Below are 16,119 nucleotides of genomic sequence, written 5' to 3'. Positions count from 1 at the left end.
TCTCGTGCTGCCCGTCTTTGTGCAAGCCCTGCTAACAGCGCTCGCAGAGGTACTTCCAATTTCACGGCTCTAATTTATCCTCCCTGCTCCGCCTCCTCCCCAGCAGCTTAAGCCCATAAGGCTTTTAAAAGCACAGCTGCACTGAGAGACCTTCAAAGAGATACGTCCCCTGCAGCGAGTGGGCACCGGCACCTTTTCTTCCCAAAAACGTGGCAGTGAGAGATGCCAAATCCCTTCCCAAACAAGAAGCTCCATGGGGCAGAGCTGGGCATGGGTGATGCCAGCTGGTCCTGGGGAGCGGGATGGGTTGTGGGGCACCCCAGATGTGCCAGGAGCTCTTGGGGGGAGACAGCATCACCCCGAGCCGGGGGTGCCTCTGCTCAGCTCACACGCCATCGCCCTCCACACTCCAGCATTGATTTTTAGGTCCAAAGGGCTGAAAATAATCACCCGAGGGAACGGTGGGCTGACTTTTCTTTCCAAGCAATTTTTATCCTTCTCTGATTGCCTGGAGTGTCCCTTGGACATTCTAGTGATAAACTGCCAAGAAAAATAAAGCTAGTGGTGTTTGCCATTCCTGTATCCTTACTGGCAGAGCATTGCAAAGGGCTTAACAAGCCACCTCTCACGACACAGGGGGACAGCACTGTCCTGCATCTCCAGCTCCCAAACTGGGAGGACTGGGAAATTTTTCATTCACCAGAAATTCCAGCATAAATTTTAAGAAGATGCCATTGTTCAGAAGGGTAGTGGCTGTGTCTGGAGCTGTAGAGTGAGGACCAGATGGGAGTTTGACAAGGAAACGCACGCTTGTCAGGGATGTACGGGGGTCCCTTTCAGGTTCAGCACCCAGACCAGGATTTTGGGGAGCAGACACCAATCACACACTACCCAGAGCCCTTTTTCTTTGCATTTCCTGTCCTGATGGTGCAGTCAGGGCTGGGAGCAGGGGAGGATGAGAGCACAGATTGCTCCAGTGAGCTCTCTGAGGCTTTCTGCACGTTATACTCTCTGTCAAGTGATTTTCAGCCCTCAGCAAGTTTGAGGGAACGTGGTGCGCGGCAAAGAATTACAATAAAATTGAATTATTCTGGTGCAAGAAATTTTTCTCCTTGCCATTTGTCAAGCTTTCTGCATCTTGTTCCAAAGCAAAGAAAAATCACCCAGTGATCCATCAGAAAGGGGAAAAAGTTTAAGACCTCTGGAGCAGGTGTGCTGGATGGCACAGCATCCAAGCAGCCCCCCGGGGTGGGTTTTAAGGCTGTCTGCCAGGCTGCTGGATCCCCCCCACAGCCCATCCCCCTGGTGTCACACCCTTCCAGTGCCAGGTGATTTCTGACAAGATAATCTGCAGCAAAATAGCTGATGTTTAACATCAGAGAGGACATTCCCAGGTGAGACTTCTTCCAGGGGAAGGTTTATTTTGTTCCCTCAGGGACTGGAGGTGGGATGGTATTGCAGATGTTGTGCTCTCCTGAGCCCCTGATACAGTGTGCTGGGGAAGAGTCACCTGCAAAGATGAATTTCCTATCAATTTCTATAGCTAGATGCCCAATCTACTGCAATTCTTAATTAGGGAGGTAAGCAGCACATGGCGAAGGGAAACTGCAAGGAGGGCTTGAACTGCGGAGGGGTTCTCTGAAAATCCGGGAGGAACTTATTTTAGCACACATCTGAGAGAAATAACTTGGATTTCGTTAGCAACATGGGGAAATGAAGCAAATTGTTGCCCTTCCCTCCTCCACCCAAAAAAAAGTAATTTTGAATTGGTCAAACTTTGTGAAATTGGAATGAAATGGAATTTAGCTTGCATTTTTAGATGGTTTTCCCCCAAAAGAGTCCTGGGGAAAAAAGGGAGTCAAAGATTTGCCAAAGTACACTGAGATTTATTTCATTCAGAAAGCAGAATTCTGAATTTTGACTCTTATTAGATATTTGACCCTCCAATGCCATCCCAGACCTGCTCCATCGAACCGTAGCAGACCGCATTCAACAGAAAGCCACCTCTGAACGCCATCCATCTCTCCTTCTGCCTTTGCCATCTGCACCACTGGGCCGTGTCCTACCTAAGCTCAGGCCCTGAAGACTCAAGTTTAGCCTTAGAGAAGTCCAGATCCCATCGCCCATCCTTCCTCCACGCCGTCACACCCAAAAATGAAGGAGACAAGAGGCTGGGATGTGCCCAGTGCCTTGCTCCTGCTTGGGAAACGTGGGGACTGCGGAGAGACCTTGAGTGCTTCTGGGCATGGCCAGGGGATGCTCTAGACCCCAGACCTCCATCTCTGCCCGAGCCCTCTCTGGATTCTCCTGCCCTGCTTTATCCTGCCTCCTTGGCAGGTCCCGGGCAGTGGGTGCACCCACTCCTCCTCCAGCCCCCACCAGTTTGCACAGTCTGTAAGAGATGTTTGCCTGCTTGTACGGGGGTTTACAAAAGTGTAGAGGAAATGCCACCGAGGAGGAAAACACTCTGCTCTAAAAGGGACAAACAGGGAGATGGGGAGCTTTGTAGGGTAGGTGTTCCTTCTTTTTTCTGAAGCGAGATTATACCCAAATTCACATCTTCCTCTGGAAGATTTTCATGAAATAGAATCTTTTGGATGAAATGACTGTGTCAAAAGGTGTCCACCCAACTCTATTCTGGTTTACCACATCTATTTTATCTGTGAGTACTGCTTTTCTCAGCAGACCAAGGACTTTCTATTCCTTTTTTCCTTTTTTTCTTGGACTAGAAAAGGTCAAACTCATAGAGTTTGTTTGAGCTTCCTAGAAGAAGCTGTATTGGACTTGGCATATGTCATCAGGGGTGCAGGAAGCAGCGAGACGTGGCTTGGTGGCTGGATGGGTGAAGGGTTGGGGCTCAGGACGATTCAGCCCAGAAGGCAGAGCAGAGCACCCAGTGGGGACTGAGGTGACTCCAGCGGCGCTGGGTCCCCTCGCTGTCTCTTCCTACCACACAACCCAGCTGGGATCTCTGCTTCCTTCACTGCTCATTAGATGCCATCGTTAGTATTGCTAGAACTTCAGTGCTGATTATAGCTGGTGACCCCAGTGGGGCGTTTGTAGGGCCACACTCTCCATCAGTTCCATCCTAGCAGATGTCTCGGGAGCACTTCAGAGCCATCCATCCTGGCTTTTCTGCTTGGTCTCAATGGGTTCTGCAAATGTTGGGGACCCACCACAAGCACTGTGCTTCCCCAGGGTCCACGGGAGGTGAGGTGCTGCTCTTCACCCAAGGAGACGTCCCACCTGCCAGCCCCACCAAGTCCCCGGCCTGGTGGCTTCATGGCTGCTCCTGCTGTATGGGGGGGGAGCCCCTGTTGCAGACATCAGATCCCACCAGTTAGCTAAGGGCAGCCCCCTAAAACAGGGGCAGGAGGAGCAGAATATCAGCGATGCCAGAAATTTCAATCTTTGCCTCTCAAATGGTTGACTTGGTGTCTTAAGGGTTTCTTCCCTGCTCCTGGAGCTCTGGGTGCTGCCCGCAGTACGGTTCATCTCTCTTTGAGCCACGGTTGCCTGCACAGTGCCAGCTGGCAGGAGTTCACTTTGACAGCCCATATCTGTCAGCAGCCAAATAGCTTGAACTCCGGAAGGTATTGCTGTAGATAGTAAAGGAAAAAAAAAAAAGAAAAAAAAGGTGTCCTTTCAAAGAATATTTTTTTTCTTAAAAAGAAAGGAAAGTCATAATCCTTTTCCTGTTTAAAAAAAATAATTTAAAAGTCAGTGCTTTTTGCTTTGTTCTGCATAAAGCTGTGTCATAATCCTTTTCCTGTTTAAAAAAAATAGTTTAAAAGTCAGTGCTTTTTTGCTTTGTTCTGCATAAAGCTGTTAAAAATTGCTTTTCAGAGAGGGTCTTTGCCCCCGCCCTGCGATGGTACTCAGGGCCAGGCTCTGGCTCTGCACCACCCTGGTTTTACTGGGTGCAGGGATGGACAAGTCAACAACTCTGTGCTCTTTTGCTCCTCTGACAATTCTGAAGAGTAAGAATAATCTGTCGTGGTTATTTTGCATCAGTGTCAACACAACTTAACACTTCTTCAGACTTTTTGGTGGCTCGGAAATATCAAATAAATTAATAATGTCATTTACCATTATGCAAGAAACCATTTCTTGAATCCCAAATGAGAGAGGCTTGCAGTTGTGACCAGTTTGTCACTTGTCTTTACCTTTTCCTTTGAATGCAACTAATAATTCTGTTGCTTCAAATTAAAAAAGAAAAAGGAATTATTACATATGGGGTGTTTTTTGCAACTGAACATTTCACCATTTTTTTCTCTTTTTTGGACAAGGAGATAAATTCAATTTCCCAATTTCTTCTCCAGGACATTTGGCAGAAGGTTTTTCATGGCCCTGGGCAGCAATGCATGGCAACCCCTGGGTGGGAACGCGGAGCCAGGGGCTTCACCTCTGCCTTCCCTGACCACCAATGATACCGCTCCATCCTCTCTGTCCTCTTCATCTTCTCCATCCCCTTCATCCCCTCCATCCTCTCCATGGCCTCTCCCAGCCAGCCCTGGGGAAACGCTGCTGCTTCTCAGAGGCTGCAGGCACACACGCTGTAGGAACCTCCGTGCCTACCAAACCTGCTCTCAGATAAGCAAGAAATACACATTAATCTAATTACCAGTGTCCTGTAAGAGCAAATATTTAGCCAGTGAAATCAAAGTAAGGAAAAAGGAGCTAGTTTAAAATAGAGCCGAGAAGACTTTATACAAATGACATCCTTCCCAAAAGCAATGTCATTCTCTGAGTTCATGGAGACAGTGTGTCCCCAGCGCGGCACCTCTGCCTGTCTGCGTATCTCAGCCCACTGGAGATAGAGCACAAGGGACTTTGACCCAACTTTGAGCTCCAAAACCTGGTGATTACCTGCTTTCAGAGCAGAAACATGGTTTGCATCTTACCTCCCTCTGCAGACACCACTGTCCCTGGCCAAGCCAGCCCTGGGGAACTCACCCACCCCCTGCCCTGCCATAGGGCAGCCTTGGGTCCAGCTTGCCTGGATGCTCGGCTGCCAGCAGTGTCAAGCACTCTTGCTCCAGTCCCCCTGGCCATGGTTCCAATGGCTTCTCACCAGATACACCTTTTGTTGGCTCCTGCCCGTGCCCCTCATCACCCTGCATCCTGCAGGGCTCATTTCTCCCACTCCACAGGAACATGCAGCTCCAGCACAGGACCTTCATGGGTGTTATTGGTTGGGGACATTTTTACTGGGAAGTGTATGTGAGGTTTGTAATCAGAAACCAGCAGTTATCTGAGGAAACATCACGCTTCTCATCAGCATTCAGCTTTTGATTTACTGTTTGTGTTTACAAATCAGGACCAAGCAGACCCACGTGCCAGAGGGGACGCTTGAGCCTTTCCAAGGCTGCCAGAGCCTGAGGGCACCACCTCTTCACAGCCATGAGCAGGGGCAGAACATGGTCTGTCCTGGTGCTCGGCCACCGTGCATCACCCAGAGGTGCCAGCATCTCCCCTGGGGTTATTGCTATGGAGCTATGCTAGCTCGAGTCATTAAGCTTGATGCTTTCTTCCGTGCATTTCAGGTGTCTCTGGAGCTCCAAATCACACCTCTCTGAGGGTTAAAAGAGCCACCACTCTGCTGTGTTCCCTGCAGGACCAGCTCCCCACATCCCTTCCGGATGGTGACAAATGTGAGGGACTGTCCATAGGGAAAGCGAGAGCAGAGCCTTTCCTACAGAACTGGCCTTAACTGCACACTAAATTTGGGTTAATTATGAACACATGCTCCAAGATAAAACTTGAAGGAAGAGCTGAGCGTCAAATACACAATGAATCTAATTAACGTGAACACAGCTAATTAGATTTGAATCTGCTCACAGTATTGCGTGTGCGCTTGAAACTGCTGGCTTTATGGGAGTAATTAAAAAAAGTTAAGTAGGGTTGGATTCACAAATTAAGCAGCCCCAATGATTTCCTTTTAAGCATGTGGTCTTTCCATATATTGTTGTTTTATTTGATTTCTTGAAGAAACTGTTAGTTGTGGACCATTTATTCCTCCAGAAGCTGACAGATTTGAGTTGCCAGAGCTGCCACCGCTCTTGCAGAGGGAGATGGAGATTTGCAGGAGGAGTGAATCAGCACAACCCTCAAGGGAGAAAAATGCCTCCTGCCTGGGAAATCACCTGCAGAGCAGCAAGGGCAGGAGTCCAGCGGCTGCTTGGCCAGCCAGGTTGGGGTGGTCAGATCTAAACTTCTCCCAAACACCCCCAGGGGCTTTCCACAGTTGGGAACGATGGAGATCAAGGCAGGTTCTACCTGTGCAAGCTGTCCTCCCTGACATGAGCCTGCCCCACTCCTGAGGCTGGACCATGGCTGCTGAGCACACCTGGACAGCACTGGGAGGTGGTGGGTGGGAAGCCTCCCAGGGCCAGCCCAGGTGATGGCAATCAGCCTGGGGCAGGGCTGCTGAGGGATAAAAGGCAGCTCCAGGCTCATGGGAAGATTTTAGGAGTGGGAGCAGCTGGGATACTGGGTGTGTTGCACAGGCTCACAAGAAGAGTTGGAAGCTGCTGCAAGGTCCTGACACCAGCTATGGGATGTTGTAAGGAGAGAAGATGGTGAATTTATGGCTGAGAAAAATGGTGTGCTTCTGCCTATGAAATCTAGAAAAGGTGAGTCCCTGTGTGTTAAGCAGTCTGCTGGGGTGGCTTCTCTCCCTGGGAGGAAGCAACCAAAGGGTGAAGGCTTTTGGAGCTCTGTTTGGGTGAACCTGGAGGTGGAAGGCTCCCGGAGAAGGGCTGTGTGGGACTGTCAGCAAATTCTGCTAGTCCCTCCAAAACGCAGTGCAGCTCCTGGAGTCCCTTGCAGCCTACTGCCTAGTGATGGAGGGGGCCTCTGTATGCAGTGGAAGTACATACATTAAATAAGATGTATCACATGTTTTAGAAGGGCTTACCTCTAATGAAACTGAGCTATCCTGAGTCCTTGAGACTGTTGCTTTGGCAATTTATTTGTTTTTTCTTCATCCACTGGAAAGGAGGAGGGAACTGTGCTCATGATTGGTGTCCCATGCTTCTGACTCTTGCTTCTTCTTACTGTCACATAAAGATGTGGTCTGGTTTAGGCTCCTGATAGCCTCTTTGTAGCTGGAAATCCACCACAGCTGAAGCTTGGTTAAAGATTGCCCTTGTGTTCCCTTCCTCTGACCAGTGGGGTGGGGGGTCCATTCTTGACCAAAGCCCTGCATGCACCCTGCACAGCCTGGTGTGCATTTCATATCCTACCCCTGCTGCCTCCAGAGCCTTCTGCCTGGTTTTGTGGCATGTTTTTTTTGTGTGTGTGTGTAGTACCTGGGGGAAAAAAATGGCTTTTTATCCAAGCTGTTTACAAAGTGGGAAGCAATGGAAACTTGCCTGGGAATTTCAGATACTAGCACATCCAGCAGAGGCAGTTGGCTTTTCTTAATTAAAATGAGCGTTGTGCTGAAATACCTAATTAGATGCAGACACCTGTAGCCAGACAACTGCAGCATTATGCATTAGCTATCGTGGCAGAGACATTGCTGCTGCACTCAGTGCCTCTCGCCTGGCACTGGCCCAGGTGGCTGCTGGGGATCATTGGGCTTCCTTGTGCTGGGCACAGCTCTTGTGGGTCAGAAGCAGGGTGCTGGTGCTGTGTCCCCCTCCTGGGGACAGCCTCCTGTCCCTGCCTGTGGTACCATCTTGGAGACACGGGAGAAAGCGTTGTATCCCTTGGTCATGGTGCTGCTCCCGAGCTGCTACGTGCTCCCAAAGCTGAGATGTGTCTCACCTCTGCCTGCTCCATCATGCTGTGCTCTGCTCAGCATCCTCTGCCCTTCAGTCAAACCACTTCTCAGGCTGAGACTTGTCACCTAGGTCATGTGTTGTCACTTCCTGAGGCACCACATGCCTGCTGCAGTCCTTGGTGCACCAGGTCCAGGTGGCATGTTCTGAAATGCTTCTGGGAACAGCTTTCCAGCATGAAAAAAATGAGCTTGACCTTTTTTATACACCTCTCTCAGCCAAAGTTTCTGAAAGTTTAGCTGATCAGGAAACATCTCCTATCCCCATCCTGATAGCCAACACCCAATGGACACTGAGATAGACCATAGCAGCAGCCAAGGATTTCAGGAAAGTTGTGGTTTTTAAAATTCCCAGCCCCAAGATCAGAGGCTGGAAAAGTCGGTTCCGTGGGACACACTCCTTGTTGGAAATATTTGGCTCACAGAAACATCTCCAGGGCTTCAAGAAGCTGGAGCAGGCAGTGATGTACCTGTTGGGCTACAGTCATGCGTGCTGCATACACCATCCTGGGGATGGAAGGTGGTGTCTGCTTGTGCCAAAATGGCCATGTGGCTGCGTGCAGACCCTTGGGGTTGTGTCACTGCCTGCCAGTACAGTGCAGAGCTTCCTTCCAACTCCGTCAGCAGATCCCAGGACCTGCCACTTGCAAGCTGCAGTACAGCTGCCTGTGCTATGCTGGCATGCCACAGAGACCATCACAGCACCCTGCATCAGACCCTTTGGACCTCCCCCAAGCTGGGACCACTGGGAGAAATGTCTCCAGGGCATGGCTTGGGTGGTTGAGCTCAGCTTGGCTCTGTCAGGCCATCTGCGTGGGAGCTTGCTGGGGTGGAGACCAGGCGAGTGCCAAGTGCTGACGTGCAGCTTGATCGTATGATCGATCCGGTGACGGAGGGAGCGGGGAGTTAATGAAGCCAGCCGTGGAGTTAGACAGGTGAGAATTGCTTGCGTTCCCTTAATGGGGATGAATCACCAGCAATGCCTTCCCATTCCTTACTGTCAGGGGGAGATGGATGCACTCCCCTGCAGCCCCCAGCCCTGCTCAGGAGGTGCTGCAGGGGCACAGTGCAGCAGGGTGCCTGGCCCAGGGCTAGAAGAGAGATAACCACACCTCCGAAGGAGATGGGATGCTGCGCAGGGAACAGCAGCCAGGCCACAATTTTGGGTGCTGAGAGGGAGAATGAAACTCCCCTGAGCCACCGGAGCAATTTCATGAGTCACTGAGTCCTGAATTTCACTCCAACCCACCCATCTGTCATGACTTGGCTTCAAGACAGAGCCATGAATGAGTGATCTTCCCACACAGAGCAGAGCAGAAACAGACGGGAATACGCCCTGTATTTTCAAAGTGGAGGTTTTGGTTACCACGGAGCACAATAACTGACAAGCGCCTTGTGGAGTAATTATTGTTGTGAAAGTAAAACCACCACCGCTTGCCGTTGAATGTGCTGCGAAGCACTGCTTTGGCAGCACAAGATACAACACCCAAAAGGGATGTCTACTTGCAGCATGGGGATGCGAGCATCTTGGGAGGAGAAATATGGGGTCTAATGGGGAGAGGGAAGATGTGGCCACGGAGCATTGAAGTCTTTGCCTCTGCAGGGCATGCAAGTTCCTCCGGGAACCCAGCCAGAATGTGGCAAAGCTCCAGCAAAAGATCCTGTAGATCATTGTAATGTGACTATGTCTTACAACTGCACAGTGTGTGCAAGAAAGGGATGTTGAGATCTGCTGAGCTTTGTCCTTTTAAAAACTGTGAGCTGATCTATTTCCCTGTTTGAAGACCTCTGACAGCCCAGTGATGCTCACAAGCCCCTGTGCCAGCAGCAGTGGATGGAGGGGGCTGGAGGAGATGGATGTGTGGTCTGCTCCTCGTGCTGAGATCTCTCCCTCCCTTCAGCTGCGCAAATTGGAGTTATTGCCACAGCATTTCCCAGTCTTCTTGGATCCAAAAGCACATCAGTACTTATTTTGTTTAATTTACATTCAGTCTCCTGCAAGGAGCTTCTTACAGTTCTATCCCCAAAAATATGTGCAGAGGAAAAGGTCAGCTCTTCAGGGCCCAACACTTTATGAAGCCCATAGCAAAGGGATATAATATTGCAGATAGAGTAGAATTGGTTTCTCTGTTACCGAATCCCCCTCAGGTCGCTGGTGTGTTGGCTCCGAGTAATTAATTTCTCTCCATTTCAGCTATTTCCCAGATCACTTCCCGCAGGGTGCTCGGCACCCCCACTGCCCAGCCTGGAGCAGGGGGGTACGGAGAGCCTTGCTCTCAACAGGGCTCCCAAGCGTGACCTTAGGATGTGACTTGGTCTGGAAATGGCATTTAACCCTCCTCTTTCACAAAGTCTTTGCTCGTGGCAAAGTGATATATCTGTGGGGGCAAAAACATAAAATCCCCTCTTCATTTTTGAGTGAACAGCTCACTCGTTCAGCTTTTACTGCTTGGGTAGTACCAGGCAATTTTGGAACCAGTCCCTGTCCAAAGTCCATTTCATTTCAGAGCGAATCAGACTCTGGTTGTTTTCTTCCAATTGTATTTCTGGCTTGTGAGGAGCTGAGACAGTTCCAAACAATGCTCTTTCTCTCGAATGCTAATGAATACTGGGTTTCACGGAGCTATCGGAGAGCTTCCCAGCAAAATCAATGTACCAGGCTTTCTTAAACAGGGGTGGGGGAATATCTTTCTCCCCTCCTAACTTCAGACGGCTCCCTCCATGCTTCTGTATGGAGTGATGAGACCCCAGATGATATCTTTGCTTTCCCAGGGGAAAGAAGCTGGTCCATTCTCCAGTGGGCTGTGTGACTTCCAAACTGGGGAGGGATGTACCAGGAAGCTGACATGAACCGGCATGATGGTGGCTATTTGCACAGGTGGGGGGAAAACTGGATGTCAGGCTGGGCTGAACTGTTTTCAGGGAAGCATCCAAACATGCGTGTGTACTCGTTATCAGCCAACTTACCTCCCTAAACTCATTTGAAGAGATGCATTTCGAGCAGCATTCTGAAAAAAAAAAAAAATTGATTTTTTTTCTTACTGGTTCAGTGACCAGAGTTTTTTTTAAAAATCCTTATTTCATGTTGAATAAAGCACTGGATTCAGCTTAAAAGAAAACACTTTGGCTTTGTTCTGCAGTACTTACCATTCTCATTTAAATTTAACTTGATTTCTAAATGAAACATTTCTAACGGATCACTGGAGCCTTTCGGGATTGTTTCTATTTAACATTATGACTTAGAAACCATAATATTTTGGGGAAGGAAAAACACTGCCAAATGCACAAACATTTAGGTGAGTCTGAAACAGCAAACACCATCTAAACAGATGACCATGTTTCCCGAGCCTTGTTTGGGGTCCTCTGATGCCAGGCTGAGCTGGTGTCTTGGATGTTCCCTCCAGACCTGCAGAAGCTCCAGGTTTTTCTCCTCGTCCATGTGAGACTGGGTGCTGTTTTGGCATGATGCACAGACAGGGGACTGGGGTTGATGGGCTTCGTGCTGGGAGGGGGTGTGTCTGGTTTAGTTTGGGGGGCACCCCCAACCTCATCCTGGCTCTTTGGGTGCCAGGCGCCCTGCCCCAAGTCATGGGCTGGGGGCGTGGGGGGCTTTAAAGCTTCTGCCCTGTTTCTCCCCCTGCCTCCCACACCCCTAAATTATTCACTTCATTGCAGAGATCTCATGAATTATTGATCCCGGGTTTGGTGTCTCCTAGCAACCTGTTTACTTATTCCACCACCATCCCTGTCCAGTCCCTTGGACACTTGGGCTGTCTCTGGCCCATCTCCCTTTGCTCCCCCTGCTCAGAGCTGGCTGTCACAGCGTGGCTGAGACCTTACCTCTAGCTCTGCTGGGAGAGATGGGAAGGGTTTGCCTGAAGCTCTGAAATGAAACTCTGTGGGTTTGATGCCACCTTGGGAAGAGTCAGTGCTACCCTCTGGATGCTCCCATCTGACCTGAGCTGCATCAGCTGCTCCACAACTGCTTGCTGCTGTCAGAGCCCAGATCACTGTGTGAGTCTGAGAGTCACTTCTTGGAGACCTCAGGGAAAGGAGGATTAAGGAAAGCATACTAGCAGGGATGAACTTTTCTTAATAGTGTAGCTGGGACGGGGGAAAAAACACCCCAAAAGTACCTCTATCTTGTTGTAACAAACTCATTTGCTTGGCTGTTTCCCTGGGAGAGCAGATGAGCAAGTGGCAGATGAGAGAGAGCTTTTCAGTACCTCCAAGCTGTGTCTTCAGTACCTTCCCCTTGTATCTCCACCTCTGCCCCATCCCTGCAGCCTGCATGGCAATTACTGGGGACCACCCCGCAGTTGGGTGGGTGTGATCCTTTATAGCTCCCCTCTAAGTTTCTCTGTGCTTTAAGCTGAGCTTGGGGTTGGCTTTGGGGCTAGCATGGGTTTGGAGGGTCTACCTGCACCAACCCTCTCCTTCCAGCTCCTGCTGGAGCAGTCCCATGCTTGCTGCAGGTGCCTGATTGAATCCCTAGCGCTTGTGTTGAGAAGGGGCTGATGCAGCCCCATGCTACAATTTCCTATAAAATGCCACCTTCTCTCCCTATGTTTCATGCATAATTCAGAGGATCCTCTAAAAATAAAGTTCCCCAGGCAGCCTCTGAAGCCTGAGTAATTTGCCTCCAGGATCATGGGAGAGGTGAAGAGCTCCGTTCTCCCTGGGGGCTGCTCGTTAGCAGAGAGGTTGAGGTCTGGCCGAGGTCCCAGGGGGGCAGTCACTGCGGGTACCGCTCAGGGAGCAGAAACCCACCTGGTGCAGAGCAAGATCAAGGTCTTTGCCATCTGAGGGGGCACAGCCTGGGCTCTGCCTTTCTCTTACTGCAGGGCCAGCCTGTGAAAAACCTCCACTGACTTTTTTTTTTTTTTTTTTTCCTTGTTATGTTGTCTTACCAGTGACCTGCAGTGACAGTAACGCCGTGGGGGTTTTGGAGAACCTTGTCATCCAGAGCAAGGATAGCATAGGTTGTTTGTTAACAAGATAATAACAACATGATGACTGTATTTAGCTGTTACATGTTGACTTACACGAGTATACACAAATTTCTGCTACCAAATTGAGAGCTGTATGAGGTGAAATAGAGTACATCTTTCCATGGGAATGTGTTTTGAGTATGCTACATCACCCCCAACCAAAGGTTTAATGCCCCTGGGTAGGATTAAAAAATAAAAAAAGCAAAATCTCACCCTTCCCTGCAATGTACTCTGCTCTTCTGAGATACCTTGCTGATGTTCTGCTTTATGGAATCCAGATTTTATGCACCTAGGTCCTCCTATTCAACTAGTGCTCAACTTTACCCGTATTTAGTGACTTAGTATAACATTTCAAAGGCTACAAAGGACGAAGCTGGTAAAGTCTGTTCCCTCCTGGCTTTAGTGTGCCCACAACCCACAGACTATCTGCTAGAAACTCTTTTCTGATCAATGGGCTGATATAGCATAAGGGAGATCCTGGTTTTTAATTATGCTAATTAAGCAAAATCTCCCTCTGCCTGGAGAAAGATCCCTGCTGATTTGCCTGCAAATCTGTGACAACGACAGGCATTCCCATGGGTGGGAGGCACAGGTGGGCAGTACAGTGGATCCCAGTTTTTCCCTTGGTTAATGGTCTTGATAGCAAATCCCAGAAAAAGCAGATCATTATAAAACCAGTCAAAATGCTCTATTTGCTGTTCAGCCCTGGATGTTTCCAGGATTTGCAATGCACTCAGAGGTACCTGAAGGAACCCTGTGCAGGCAGAAGTGGATGGTTTGGTCAGGAATAAGGAAGTGACAGGCAGCAGACAAGAGCACCTTTGCATTTTCTCTTGGTCCGTTAGCCCTCTCCTGATTTCCCAAAATAGCAACCAAAATAAATAGTTCATTTATTATTGTCAAACCAGTAACAAAAGGTTTGGGAATGGCTCTGTGCCCTGCTTGGGCAGGGATGCAGTCCTGAACTCCTCTGTGTAAAGCATCCTATAGCACGTACCAGCATGACCCCAGGGGCCAGCACAGGGGTCTGTGCTGGTGAGGTCTGGAAGACCAGGATAATCCCTGTACGTTGGACCTCCTTGCTCCTTCAGCGTGGTGTGAACTTACAGGGTGGACCTCGGTTTCACAGGGTATGGTGCGTAATAAACATCTACATGGCTTTGAAAAGTTTCTAGGCAATTAGTTTTGCTTTTGGGTGGCTGTGCTCTGTCCTGCCCGGTGTGTTGCCCGTGACTCTGCTGCGCAGCTGATGGTGTTCACTGGTTCCACGAGCATCTCTGCACAAGTTTGGCTGCTGCCCTGCAGCAAGCTGCCTGCTTGCAGGCCTGGGGTTTGCACAGGTAAAGGAGATTTGTCCAAAGGAATTACATTTGCAGCGTTTCCAGTACTCTGTGACAGACAGGTGTGTGGAGATGCTTCTGTTACAGACCTGAGAGATAAGGGGACTACAGATGAGAAGGCAGCTGGGGACTTTGGTTAGACAATGGCTCCTAATTTAAAATAATGTTGCCAGGCTGTTGCTGTTGGTATGGGACTTCTGCTTCTGATGCTGTTAAAACAAAGCTCACCTCATTTTTCCTGTTGGATTCTGATCTAATGTCTCTGGAAGGTGACGGGGTGGCTCTGGGTCTTGCTGACAGGGTTCTCCTTGCCTGTGCCAGCCTGAGCGTGGGACTCCAGCCCCACGACTGCGACTTCAGCGAGGTTGGGAAATGGCTGAGATATATCTTATTGGACAGGAAATCAATATCTAGTTTTAAGATACTTTTCTATTGCTGTTGATTGCTTTATATTATATTAAGAGGCAGTATATTCACTTGGCTTGCTATCGCATTATTTTAGAGCTTTGGAGTTCATGGCAATGTTGAATATATTTTTTCACTCTTCCATCAAAAATGGGAATTCTTCCTCATCCCCTGACGTTCTGTATTAGCAAAATTAATGCTTCTTCCTTTGGAACCAATGTTTTCAGAATGGAAAATATGTGTAATTGAATTGGAGACAGCTGCTAGGATTTGCAGAGAGCCTGAAATAGTTACTGCAAGATACAAACTGCTGTGTGCATTTTGCTGTGCTCCTACTCATAGCACAGGAGGCATTTTCATTACATGGTTTTCAGCACATCCGAGGAAGAAAAGATCAAATAGCGCAGTAACGCAGGAAAATGAAGGGGGAGAAGAAGATGGAGATGTGCAAATTCAGCTGTGCCATCTGGTAGCAGCTTGTGAATGCTGCAAGCAACGTCCCTCGGTCCCTTGATGTTGCAGAGACATCCAGTGCTCAAAGTTTCTCCTTCACCACGGTCAGAAAGCATAAACCTTGCTGGGGTCCAGGGACTGGAGGAGCTAGAAGTCAGACTGGTTCCCAGTTATCCCCAGGGCAGTCAGGTAGGCAAACCCCTTGGCTTCAGAGGAAGACACCACTCCTGCACCTGCAGCAGCTGGGACACGAGGCAGCTGTTTTTTTTCTTTTTAATCTAATCTAATCTGGAGCGGATAGCAGAGCACAGCTCAGATGCCAGGGGTGGGGTGTGTAAGCAGGAAGGCTGAGAGACCCTTGGGGGATCCTTGATCTCATTACCCATCCACATCCACAAAGCTCTGGTCGGGGCACTGGCAGGATTCTCTCTTGCTGGCAGCAACAGGGTCAACAGCTCTCTGTGCTCTTCTGAAGAGATGGGCAGCAAGGACTTAGTGTCAGAGTTGGTCTGGGCTGACATAGGAGGGATGAAACAGCCCGTGTGGGCTCACATCTCTCCACGAGCTCTGGGCTGGGTCTCCGCTCTCCTACCAGCGAGATGCATGGATGTCTGATATCTGGTTCAAATGTTTTATTTCCCGTGGAAGTGGCCAGCTGAGAATAATGCTGTGGAATAGTTCAAGGAGAAAAGGAAATTTTGGGAACTCCGGCAGCCCCTCCCCACATCTGTGTTTGGTGAGAACAAGGTCATTTCCGCAAGCCCGGTTCCCTGCAAAATGTTGTGGGCAGAGTTGATAAGAAGCTCTCCCTTTTGCTAGCAGACTCCTTCGGGCCTTTTTCAAGATGCAGACAAAGACATCCCCTGTCTCACAGAGCATCTCTCAGCTAAGGCAGGAACGTGCAGTGCATCGAAACAACCCTCGCCACCACGCACCTCTGCTGCGGTGTTCTTGCAAGAGGATCACCAGACCCATGGTGTTCTCCCAGCCTCTGTGCCCCTTCAGCCTTGGCCGGGCTTATCAACTCAGCTTTGGGTAGGTGGCACCAGCATTCCTGGAGGTGCCATGTCAGGGTATTTGGCCACCACTGAGGACCTCTGGGGAGCACCACCTTCCCATCCTGAGTAGTGTTTCCCTGCTTGGG

This window comes from Calidris pugnax, unplaced genomic scaffold, assembly GCF_001431845.1.
Source record: "Calidris pugnax isolate Ruff unplaced genomic scaffold, ASM143184v1 scaffold63, whole genome shotgun sequence".
NCBI lineage: Eukaryota > Metazoa > Chordata > Aves > Charadriiformes > Scolopacidae > Calidris > Calidris pugnax.
This window is presented reverse-complemented; position numbering follows the sequence as displayed.